Source organism: Lepeophtheirus salmonis, chromosome 14 (genome assembly GCF_016086655.4).
Source record: "Lepeophtheirus salmonis chromosome 14, UVic_Lsal_1.4, whole genome shotgun sequence".
In the NCBI taxonomy this organism is placed as follows: Eukaryota; Metazoa; Arthropoda; class Copepoda; order Siphonostomatoida; family Caligidae; genus Lepeophtheirus; species Lepeophtheirus salmonis.
In genome coordinates this window covers 2,769,848-2,782,509 of record NC_052144.2, presented here as the reverse complement: position 1 = coordinate 2,782,509, position 12,662 = coordinate 2,769,848, and the positions used below count along the sequence as shown (strand labels likewise).

General features: G+C 30.0%; 1 long non-coding RNA gene across 1 annotated transcript; it reads right to left on the bottom strand.

Annotated features, from left to right (window-relative positions):
• Positions 1–20: 20 nt before the first annotated feature.
• LOC139907205 (uncharacterized) lies at positions 21–11,800 on the bottom strand. Its single transcript, XR_011783659.1, has 3 exons — positions 11,695–11,800; positions 11,172–11,639; positions 21–549 (listed from the first exon to the last, which is right to left on the bottom strand). It is a non-coding gene; the product is annotated as an uncharacterized lncRNA (long non-coding RNA).
• Between the last annotated feature and the right edge of the window lie 862 nt (positions 11,801–12,662).

Genomic DNA, 12,662 nt, shown 5'->3' with positions numbered 1-12,662 from the left:
TATAAAAACAGAGCATTTAAGGCCTCATGTTAAAAATTTATAGAGCTCTAGGAATGAAGTAATTTAACTATTTTATATATACAATATAAAAAATCAACATCAAATAATCGTATTTCAAGTAGAACAATTGATTGATTGAATAAAATGGATAAACATTTGAATTATTTATGTATGTGATTGTGTGGTTTCTACGTAGTAAGAAGAAAAACACATTTCCTTTGACCCACTTAAATTATAATGAATGTTAAGCCTTTTTGATTATTTATATCTTAATTTCATCATTTATTAAATGAGTATAATATACTAAGTACTCGGACATAATTGGGTACATTCAAACAGGTTCTAATCCCTTCCAGTCTTTTTGGTACATATTTATGTACAAAGAAACTCATAATAGAGTGCAGAAAAATCATTAGAGTATCTGTTAAATTAATTTTAATGGAAACTCATTTGACCGTGTGAAAATAAAGTTCCTTTATATACATTCAATACACACAGCTCGTCATCCTTAAAGAAGGTTCAAGTTCATTGAAGTGTTTGTATCATATTCTAAAAAAATAAATAAATAAACTTAGAACAAACATAAAAAAAAAGAATGATGATTATATAGTTGGAGTATGATTTTATTTTAAACTATAATAATTCATTTGCTTTATGAATAACTATGGATGTTTGATTTTTTTTCAAAAAAATAAATATTTTAAATTATTTTCCAAAAAATTTAATTTTTTACGATTAGCTGTCAATTTTTAAACTTTTTTCAAAAAATGTAACATTAATCATTTCGTTTTTGAATTTTTTTCGAAAAAATTTTAATATTAGAAATTTTCTTTTTGAATTTTTTTCCCAAAAGTTTAATTTTTCAAATTTTTTTCCAAAAAATTTAAATTTCAGTGAATACCTATGAGTTTTTGGAATTTTTTGGAAAATATGAATAACTATGGATGTTTGATTTTTTTTCCAAAAAATAAATATTTAAAATTATTTTCCAAAAATAATTTTTTGCGATTAGCTGTCAATTTTTAAACTTTTTTCAAAAAATATAATTAGCTGTCAATTTTTAAACTTTTTTCATTAATCATTTCAAAAGTTTTTTTTGAATTTTTTATCGAAAAATTTTAATATTAGAAATTTTCTTTTTGAATTTTTTTCCAAAAGTTTAATTTTTCAATTTTTTTTCCAAAAAATTTAAATTTCAGTGAATACCTATGGGTTTTTGAATTTTTTTTTCCAAAAAATTCCAAAAACCTAGCCCCCCTTCCTTCTCAAAAAAAAATAAAAATATATATTTATATAATCCTACATAATTAATACACAAGGCAATGAATGTATTAATTATCTTTTAAATATTTTCAATTTGGCGAAATGACAAGATTATACCCAATAGTTCCAAAAGGATTTTGTTAGATGAAAAGGCCCGTCACAATTACAAAGAAAGGGATCCTAGATGAGAAAGGATTCTTGAACATTACTGCATAAATCAAAAAACCCAAAATTACGTATATTCGTATCAAGTATATTAATAGAGTATCAATTCAATTTTTCTTAACATAGGATAAGAAACGAGTTTCCTTATAAGTATGTAAATTTTATTGAGCAACCACTCATGAATGAGTCATAATTAGAAAAAAAAATGCTTGTAGAAGAAAATAAGTTTTATTTTCATTTTCATGCGATCTATGTATCTGTACTCATTACACTTGTGATTTCTTTTTACAAGTATATTTTAATGCCTATACTACTTTTATGATTCCTATGGGATTACTTCTTCGTGGATTGTTCCTGACTTTGTGCCGTATTTTATCCTGCATCCTCGAATCCTTATATCACTGTAAATACGAGGCTTTGAAGATTGTGCTATTATCCAGGATGCTCTAACTGATATCACAATGCATTCCACTGCACGAATGATGTGAAATCTCCTTCCGCTGGACGGCATAAAGTAATTTGGCAATGTTCCTTTGCAAGGTCATCAAGCCAAATCAAATAAGTTCAATAATAGTAGGTTGATATTTTTTTAACTTGACTAATGACCACTTATTAAGCCAAATCAACAAAGTGCAAAGAGAGTTGTTCAAAAGAGCATTGAATCCGAAGGGGATTTTACCTCATAAATAAGAGGCTCAATTTTCATAAAGGAAGAACACAATTGAGGAGGATTTTAATTTACTCGAAACCAAAAACAACAAACAGAAAAGGAAAATACCATTGAACATGTTAGCTATGTATTCGTATAGTTAGCAATACCAAAGTGGCTTCAAACAAACGAATAAGTATTTAAACTCTTTTAAATTCAAAAGACGTACATATAGTCAACTACTTTAAATTAGAAAAGTGTGAGCAGATAGTTCATGATAATATGGCTTATCCTCATAACTTGTTGTGATTAAAAGAAACGTAAATACCAAATAAAACTACAGCGTAAATTTGACATAAGGATTTACCAATGCTTAATTAGTGGATCATTATGATCTAGAAAATGTACATTTGATATCTGATGGGAATTTTTTAAGTTACAAAACAGTATAGAATCCCGTTTGAAAAGTCTTAACTCTTTAAAATTTTTTTATATGGCAATCAAATCTGTTTGTCCTTATAAAAAACAATCACATACATGTCTTTTTTCTTCCACTCCTTTCATGATCCCAATTTGAGTGCTATTTTTTGTCAGTTATATAATCCTGGGTTGGTTTCAACTAATGTAAGCCCAACAAAAAAGATAGAAAAAAGGTGTTGAATGCGACAAATTATCGCATCCCTAAGGACGGAAGTATTAATTTAGTTCCTTCCTCATACACATAACTACTATTCTACTTTCATGCAAGGAACTGCATACAAATATTTGTACATTCCCCTCCCTACACAAACTTTGTATCATGAAACTTTAAACAATATTTGTACATTTTCCTGAAAAACGAATAGACATGATAAACACTTTTTTACATCTCTCTCAAGGTCATTTATCTCCATCATATTATATTTGTGAATTATAATTAAGCTTTAGGCAAGGTTTTTATGCACCTACATACCTATATTGTATATGACTAAACCTTGAAGGTACGATGAAAAATGTGAAAATATGTCTTTGTGAACAACTATAGTTTTTTGTGAGGACATTGGTAGTAATCAATATTTTAGTTAGCTTTGAAATAATTTTTTGGAAGGCTTAATGATTCAGAAACCTTCCTAAAAGTACATTTGTGTAAGTGTATTTTTGTCCTTCTAAATGGATACTTATTTGGTGGACAATAATTTGACAGAATTTTAGGAAATTGAGGATACAATTTAAAGGAAAATTTATGGATAAATATATAAAGTGTCGGAATCAGTTACGATATCGGAGACCTGTTTTATATAAATGATGTCAGAAATTGATAAGATTAAAATTACACAACTTTTCATTTTTATTACATTTCAAAAAGTGAAGGACTATAAAGGGTGGTTTGGGTTTGCTAAATTCTAAACGTTTGCAAGCCCCAGAAATTAAAGTAACACACTACTGTGACTTTATTTCTTTACCAATTTTTTTCAATTTTTTTTTTACAAAAATCAACACTATAACATAAATTTGACATTCAATCAATAAAATCGCCGTTCACAATGTGCCTGGAAACTTCCCATTGTCTGATTGACCGTTATAGTGACTAAAGTCTGGAATGCCCACCTTATCCCAGCACTCAGGGATCTTCTGGTGCATTGAGGACCTTCATTGAAAAAACTGTTCAACATTGCCCAAACAAAATAATCTAAGGGGCTCAATTCCGGTGAGGTAGGAGGACATAAAGTCTGCAGGACGTACGGTTAAAACGAAATTATTCTCCCCTAATAAAAATGATGTATTTTCTTCATAATTTCAATATTAGTCTTCTGGAACTATTAAAATTTCTCAGTATCTCGGAAAAGTCATTGACTTAAAATTCTGAATGAGTTATTATCATTTATTTATCACAATTTAAATACTATAAAAGAAAATAGAAAAATGCAATGCACAGAAATATTCTCCCCCTATTCAAATTATCATAATAATAATCAATTGCAAATCTTGAAGTACTGCGTCACGTCACGTCTTTTTTTTGTATTGAAGCACAAGATTGGCACATGTATACACAAAAAGTTTGGACATATCCTCCTTGGCAAATGTTTCCAATTATTTTAAATTTTTAGGACATGCTATCTCAATTATTTTCACAAGTTTTCAATTGGGTTAATATCTGGATTCTATGATGGCCCAGTCTAGGACCTTAACTCCATTGCCTTAGAAACACTATGTCATAATCTTGGCCTTATTATTTGGATCATTATCTTGCTGGAATAACGAATGTGGACCAATTTTAAGTAAAGTTGCACTCTCCTTTAGATTGTTGGATATGATATCAATGTAATTCTCCTTTTTCATGGTCCAATGTACTCGAGTGAGGTAGCTAGAGAAGCATCCCCATAGCAGAATGCAAACACCTCCATGCTTTACAGTGGGCAAAGTGTTCTTTGGTTTAAATGCTTCATTCTTTTTGTGCCAAACAAATGCTACATCACGATGACCAAACAACTCAAATTTGGTCTCATCATACCCAAGAATCGATTTCCAAAAGTCAACATCCCTTTCTATGTATTCTTTGGCATATTTCAAGCAAGATGTGACATGTCTGGTTCTCAATGCTGGTGTCTTTCTATGGAACAACCTCTTAATCCATTTTTGTATTAGGCACCCTTCAAAGTTGTTCAATTGACCTTGACATCTAAACCATCCAATTCTTGGACAATGCCTATAGGTGAGTTGCGAGGATTATTGGGGATATCCCTAACTATCTTACGTTCTAGTTTTGCAGAAATATTGGAGTTGCAACCATGGTCTTTTCTGTTAACAACAGAATGATTAACTCCATTCTTGGCAATAGTGCTTTGGGGATTGCTACTCGGCAGATTAAATCGTTTTGAAATGCACTTGTACCCCTGCCAAGGCTTGTGGGCCTTAACTTGTACTTAAATCCAAACTAAGTTCCTTGGACTTTCTGATAACCTTAGTGGGATGTGATTAGAGTAATATTATCAAATAATCCTATAACTCTCTTTAAAGGGGGGAGAATAATTTTGAGCACCATTCTTTGAAAAAAATGTCAAATATTCCTTAATGAAGCAAGCCAAAATGAGATATTATGCCCAATAATTAGTTTTATTATAATAAGAAATTTTATCAATTACTAACAAAATAAATTACTATTACGTACTTAAATATATTCCAAAAAAAAACACCCAAAACATTAAGGGGTGAATAATTTCATTCTTAATTGTACATCAATTTCTCAAAATCAAGATAATCGGGCTCTCTTTTACTGGTGGGATAGGGGCTATCATTTTACTGCCTGATCCAAAGTCAATCTTTCGTTTTCCTACAGATTCAGGAATTACTTTGGCCTTTGGCTCAAAGAACATTGATGTAGACCTTGATGCAAAACTTCAGACCCTGCTTGAAGATGAAGTGTGACATAATGTGACTCTCGCTACTAACATCCCCCAAAGCCATATAATGCTAGGGGTATTTGACTTACATGATCCTAAATACATGTTAAGGACTTATTGCTAACCAGATATTGTTCTTCAAGTTATGCTTCTGGATTTGACAGATTTTTTTCTTGTGAGAAGAACCGGACTAGACCTTTCATGGGAGACCCTTCTCTCCTTATTTGAAGCTATCCCTTGCTACATGCATAGTTGTGGTACAATTATAGCTACAATTATATATTTTTTAGTAATCATGTTTAGAATTAAAAACTCTGAACATGATTACAAGAAAAATACTTTGGCCAGGTCAAAGATATCAAAGGGGGATTTATAACCTCCCATGATTTTAATTAGGGGAGTATCAATCTATAATATATGGAATAATCCTCTCCCTGTCGTCCGCTTCCGAGTTAATAATAAAATCATTTCAATATTTTAAAAATTTAAATACTTGCTGTGGTACCCGCCATTGCCCGGAGCAATTAGGTATTGGCTCAATGAAACCTTTTGCTTCCATTATATAAAAGATAACTCCTCAACAAATCCTCTCTGTTACTTTCCGCATAAGCACACTCACACTAAGCTACCCAATACTTGTATCAATTCGTATAATATGTTCTTTCCCCAAGAATGAAAGATTAATAATAAGAGTCAGAAAAAAAAAGAAGAAGGTAATATGATGTAATGACTGATGATGAGCCTGATGGGAGTACTTTAGTGTCGAGAGTACTCACTGCCTGTGCTTTATCTCATTGCTAGACCACTTTTTATTTCCACTTCATTACTTTTTTTATTGAATAACAAAAACATTTCCCCTTTTAAACATACTCGATACTAAATACAAGCCCATTGAGATTTCATTAATATGACTAATTGTTATTTTTGAAATAAAAAAGAATGATATAGATCAGGGAGCACTATATACAGTGCTCAATGTTACATGCTTAAGCGACTGCAAGATCTACATTGACTACACCGTTGTGTCTTATATCAAAATTGCCTTGATTTTTTTCAAAGGCTCATTCATACAAACAAATGAACCTGCCTTTATTAATAAAGATTACTACGACTTGATCAACGAGTTGGTTTTCAATTAAATCTCTACATACAAACTAAAACTCTATAATGTAACGTCAACCATTTAAATTCGTTATAAATCATTTTTTGAAGTATCTATCATGAAAAGTCCTTAGAGTTCTGCCTGTTTCCTTTATACATTAAAAGACCATAAAACAACTGACCAGGTACTTCTCCCAAAAGAGTGATGATAAAGTTCATTTTTGTATTTTTGTGTAGTTTTTTTTTTTTTTTTGGGGGCCCTACTACTTTTTAAGCGGTGAGCAATTCCCTACTATTAAATGAAGAGAATTGATTCACTAACCACTAATTCTTCTTTCCCTTTTTGAAGGGAATATTTAGATATGTTAGTAATTCGCTTCCTTAACGATAAAGTTATTATAGCCTTGTGCATTGTTAAACAATAATATTATCAATCCGATTTGATGTCAATACGAATCATCCATACTTGGTTTATTGTTTACCTTAACAAAAGTAACAAGATAAATCCAAAGTACTGATTACTCCAAAACATGGTTAGTTGGTATTACAAAAATGACATCCTTAGCTTTGATTATCATCTCGTTTTTGACATCGTCAAGAGGGAGATTTCTTTTGATGCCGGGAATCCCTTTTTTTTGACAACTATAGCAATAAACGTCACGAGAAACAATGTCTGCTATTTTTTTTTTTTTTTTTTTTTTTGACGGATATAAAAAACGGATATCTTAACGGATCTGTTCACTTCCATCACCATGTTTTCAGCTATTGTTTCTTTTTTCTCCACATGTGATAAGATGAATTCTCCAAAAATACAACAATTATGGTCAAAAAACCTCCTTAATCATTACAATTTGAAAACCCATTGTAAATTCAGTCCATAAAATTACCATGAAAATCCACTTTCTATTAAAGTTTGAGAAAGTGAACATGAGTTTTTCCCATTAAGTATAACTGATTCAGCTACTTAGTTATAGGTATTCTTAATACAAAATAAATAATATTTCGGAAGAGTGATGCATTTGACTTCTTCCACATAATTTTGGGCCATTTTTCTAGTTATTCTCGAAGGAACATTTTAGATATAAAAGAAATAAGGTTATGAGTAGGCATGGTGATATTCCATGTCATGATTCCAAGAACATATTTATCCTTTATCGAGGTAACTTATTCCTTTGTTATATTTTCGTCTAAAGTAGGTATCAAGTACTGAGAGATAAAAAGTGAAACTATAAATCCATTGAAGGTCATTCCAATCCACAATATAGCTTCTCTATAACGAACTAAAAACGAATGTAAGTTTTTAAGACCATCCATAAATGTACAATGCACATTAGGGTACCATGTTTTTTAAAAAGTTTTTGAAGGATTTTCTTACTTATTCTCATAAATGTAACACTTTCAGATAAAAAAAGTTAAGAAAATTAGTGGGTATCTTATATGCCCACCATGTACTCACTTATAAACTCGGGCCCATTACATAAACACCTTCAACCTTCTTATATTTTCCTTAAACCTAGTCCTTTTGGTTATTCTTCCATAATGTATTAACATTAAGTGTTGTATAGAAGATGAGAATATCATTCCGTGACGGGTTTTTTCTAGTTGACAATTTGAAGAGGTTTTTTTTTTTAAAAGCTGTTTTCATTATTCTTGAAGAGAGAACATCATAATAAAAAGTACTCACTATAGTACGTATGCTCGTGAATAATGTACGAGTAATACTCATGATTGGTTTGGGAGTTATAAGTGGACTCTGTGTAGAGTTAAGGATCAAAGTCGGAGTAATTCTAGAATATGTCCTTGCTAAATACGGAGCGAAATTTGTGTTTATTTCCTTGCTCGAAGGAATCATCGAAGCTGCTTGTCTCTCAAAAAAAAAAAAATCCAATAGTTATGGTTCGTGAGCGTACTATTGGCTGAAAGAATATTTGCCAAATGACATTTTGCCGAAACAAAAGCTGCCGAACGGACGTTTCGCCGAAGGACCATTTGGGACATTTGTCCGAAAAATGATATTTAATACATTGTATATTTTAATTCAACTTAAAATGATAGTTTGATAAATAGGTATTGTTCATATGCTATAAATGTAATGAAAGGTAAATTATGAGTGATTTTTTGTAACAAATATATTTTTTTATTAATTATTTTCAAAAATGATTATTATATAAACACAGCACAGTAATTTGTTGTTTGAATGTAGTTCGAATCTTTAATGGTCCCAAATGGTACTTGGGTGAAATGTCCGCTTGGCAAATTGTCTCACGGCAAAAACACAATTCAGTGAAATTTAATTCAGCAAATTGTCCTTTCCCAAAAAAATGTTTTCGGCTAAAATTACTAGAACTGATTAGGGTTACCATATCATTTTCCGTTTTCCGTTATTCTTAAATACGAGCAGTCACATTTTATACAACTCTATTTACATTTGTGATATTCACATTAAGACCTGTAATTTAACCGGAAACGTGACTAGGCTAAGGAAATATTTTTGATTATATGTTTATATAAATGAGATAATAGGTTACACAATTCAAGAACTTAAGGGTGTTTTAGGGATCCTATTGTACATACAACCATTAACGAATAGGAGGAAAGATTTATGCATGGGAAACGCAAAGGTATAGAAATCTTAATAAATTTTCTTGTATTTTATTTGACTTACATGTTTTTAGGGCTATGGATTATATTGAAGAGCTAGGCCTTGGAGACTTGGTGCATTATTTCTTTCTTTGTAGTAATTTCATGGAATTTATGAGGTTTACTTTTTCCTTTTCTTGATTTCAGAGAGAGTTTTATACATTACACACTCACCAAAAAGTATTCTGTATATGTAGTATGTGCGACTTAGCCATATAAAATTGCACTTTTTGGTATAGATTGAACGAAAATGAGTGTGTTTGATATTGTTTTGATGCTTTGGGAAAGGGAAGTTGCTTAATTGTTAAAATGTGTTAAGTAAATAATTTTTCATAGATTCTACTATAGGGAAATAATTACAGAAAAGATGTATCAAGTGACGAAATAGGTATAATTTGACGTCACATTCGTTTGTTTGTTTTACATTAATAATCGGTGGGGATGGGACTTTTAAAAAGAAAGAGTAAAAGGCGGAAGCGAGACTGATGGTATATTGGAATTAAGACCCTTGTTAACATCAGCTACCTGTTATATAATTTTATGCAACAAAATGAATTTTTGTTATAAAGAGAATAACTTTTAACATCAAAAATATCATTAGTAAAGGATTATGCTCATATTTAAATACAAACTTATCTATTTGATTATGCCTTTTTTAACACAAGAACGACGGATGGTAAAACACCCCTTTAAACGACGGTGGATATCAAAAATGATATATTTAAAAAAAAAAATTATATCTAATGATGCGATGTTTTACAAATGATGATGGACCTGGGACTTTCTTCATAATGTTCAGAACAGAAAAAAATTCAGAATAGTCATAAGAATCAGATAAACTTCATTGATGTGTTGAACATATTTTTCATCTTTCTCAATTCGAAATAATGACCTTCGTAATAGGAGTACCATTAAGACTCGAGGCAATGTCTTATTCCTTCAAAGTATAATTATTTATATAAATTCAAGAACTTATAAACAAATACAATCAAGAAGTTTATACCAATATTTCATTGAATCCCAAATGGGCATCAAAAATGATACCCTCGCCTTTCTAGTATTAAATACTTTACACCAAAGAAAGGTGATCATTTTGTTCTTTCAGAGGGAGATTTTATCACTATGATGAGCTGTTAAAGAATGAAAAAAAAATAAGGAAGAGCACACGCATCAACTGTTTTTCCTTTTCTAATCTTTTTTTTTTCAACAAAAATCCTAACCGAACAAGAGAAATGATATTGAACACTGATTGACTCTGATGGTGTATTAAAAAGTTAACCATTAATGTTCTTTATGTGAATTGATGTTGAAATTATAGTATATCTCTATATCTAGAGATAAAATAATGTTCAGTTATAACTTGATATACGTCTTTAATTTATTCCTAAATCGAGATTTCGTAAGACAAAGTTGTTTATCTAAAAAAAACACATTTTGAAATATTCAATTTGAAGACACTTTCGCGTTCCGCTGTAAACTCTGGACCATCTCGTATCCTAATAAATTTTATGAAGATATGCAACTTGTATCTAAAGCTATTACTTCGTCTTTGTTTCTGCCCTTTTCCATAGCTGACGTTGATTGATTCAGGGTGTTCGGAGGTGTTTTTTTTCGGGGGTATTCAAGAAAAATGTCAAAAATTTATAAGTTTTCACAAGAAATTAAATTATTTTTTTTGAAGAACATTTCAAAAATTAATTAATTTGCATATGTCTACATACAAAACGTTTTAAATATTTAAGTTTTTGGCAAAAAGTTTACAAAATTCAGAGCTATTAAATTTTTTTTTTCAAAGATTTATTATTTTGGAATTTAATTTTTTTCTAAAATTCATAGCAATTCACAAAAAAATTTAACAAATCAAATTTAAAATATTTTATTTTGCCGAAAATCAATAGATGTTCTTAGATAATAGTATTTTGTCTAAAATCCTCAGTTATTCAAAAAAAAAAAAGAAGAAATTCAAAAGTTACATTTCAAATATTTAATTTTTCTTGTAAGAGGCAAAAACTCTTTAATTTTTGAAGGGCTCCAGCTCACCTCCTACGGACACTCTTTTTGATGCAGACTAAAAATTTTAAACTACTACAACGTTTCTTTGCCAAAATATCAATCAAAATCGAAAACAATCGATCCGAAAAAGAAAAGAAAATGGCGGGGAGTTATTTATCTTGACATAGAAGTTATTGATATTAATGGCTGTAGAAGCTATTAAATAAGTAAATACGTAAATAATGAGATTAACTTACATACTTTTGTAAAGACGATATTTCATTTCTGCATTAAAAATATATTGTATCTATGTTCCTCTTCACCCCAAATTCCCTCCAACACACTCAATATAAGATATTTAATAACAGCCATGACATGCTAAATTCCTTTTCATTCTAAAAGTATAACTGGATCATGTATTGCCGGACTTGTTGAACCAAAACCCAATACTACTATATATCTACTTATGACAGTTTCAAGTATAATATAGTTATAGATACTCACTGCGGCACAGTTTACGTACTTTATTTAAAAGGACTTGTAATGTATGGCTTTAAAAGAAAGAGATATTGTTGTTTCTTTCGGAATTTTGGATCACAAAGGAAATTTGATATTTCAATGCGATGCTAAGTAAATAAATTAACTATAATTAAATTTGATATCATCTATAATATATAATCTATGTATAAGCATCTACGACATTAAAACGTTTTTTTATCCTTTAGAAAATTAAACCTATGGATATAGGTTTAATGGTTTCTCATTTCTCAGTAAATTGTCCTTCAACGTGATTCCGGGAAATAATTCTTTTTTAATTTTCCTTTAATGGGTTAAACACATTTGTATCCCCAAGTAACGTTTACTCAGTTTGACATAGAAATTATCTTTAAATTCAGTATACGACGGTGTTCTAAAAAGTTTTTGACCTCAACGTGAAGGTGGAAGCACTCGTAAGAAGAAGCCAGTCATATCTATCTAACAACTGTTGATAGTTACTAAACAAAGTTTCTGCCGTTTCGGACTTGCAGTTGTTGTGTAATAGTTGTTTGAGTTAGTTGATGTGAGCGGTTTTATGAGAATGAACAAAAACTGACATGTTGAAAAATAAAATAAAAATTTAGAAAAAATGTGTTGTATATCATGATGAAATTTATATCATGAAATATGTTATTATAAGTTATGATATATTTGTATGTGTACATTCCACAAAAGGTATAAAATGATTGAACTATTGTAAATTAAGAGTGACGAAATATCTTAAAGGTGTTCATTTTTTTTAGACTATGGTATATTTGTTTACTTTTCCCCTGCATATTAATGATGTCAGGGATAGGATTTTTGTAATGTGCAAGAACAAGTGGGCGGGGATCAGGACCAAAGGTCTTACCTAATTGAGAATATGGAAATTATATTGAATAATGAAGATCTCCAGAATTATAATTATTTCCAGGAAATAATTAATATCTTAGTTA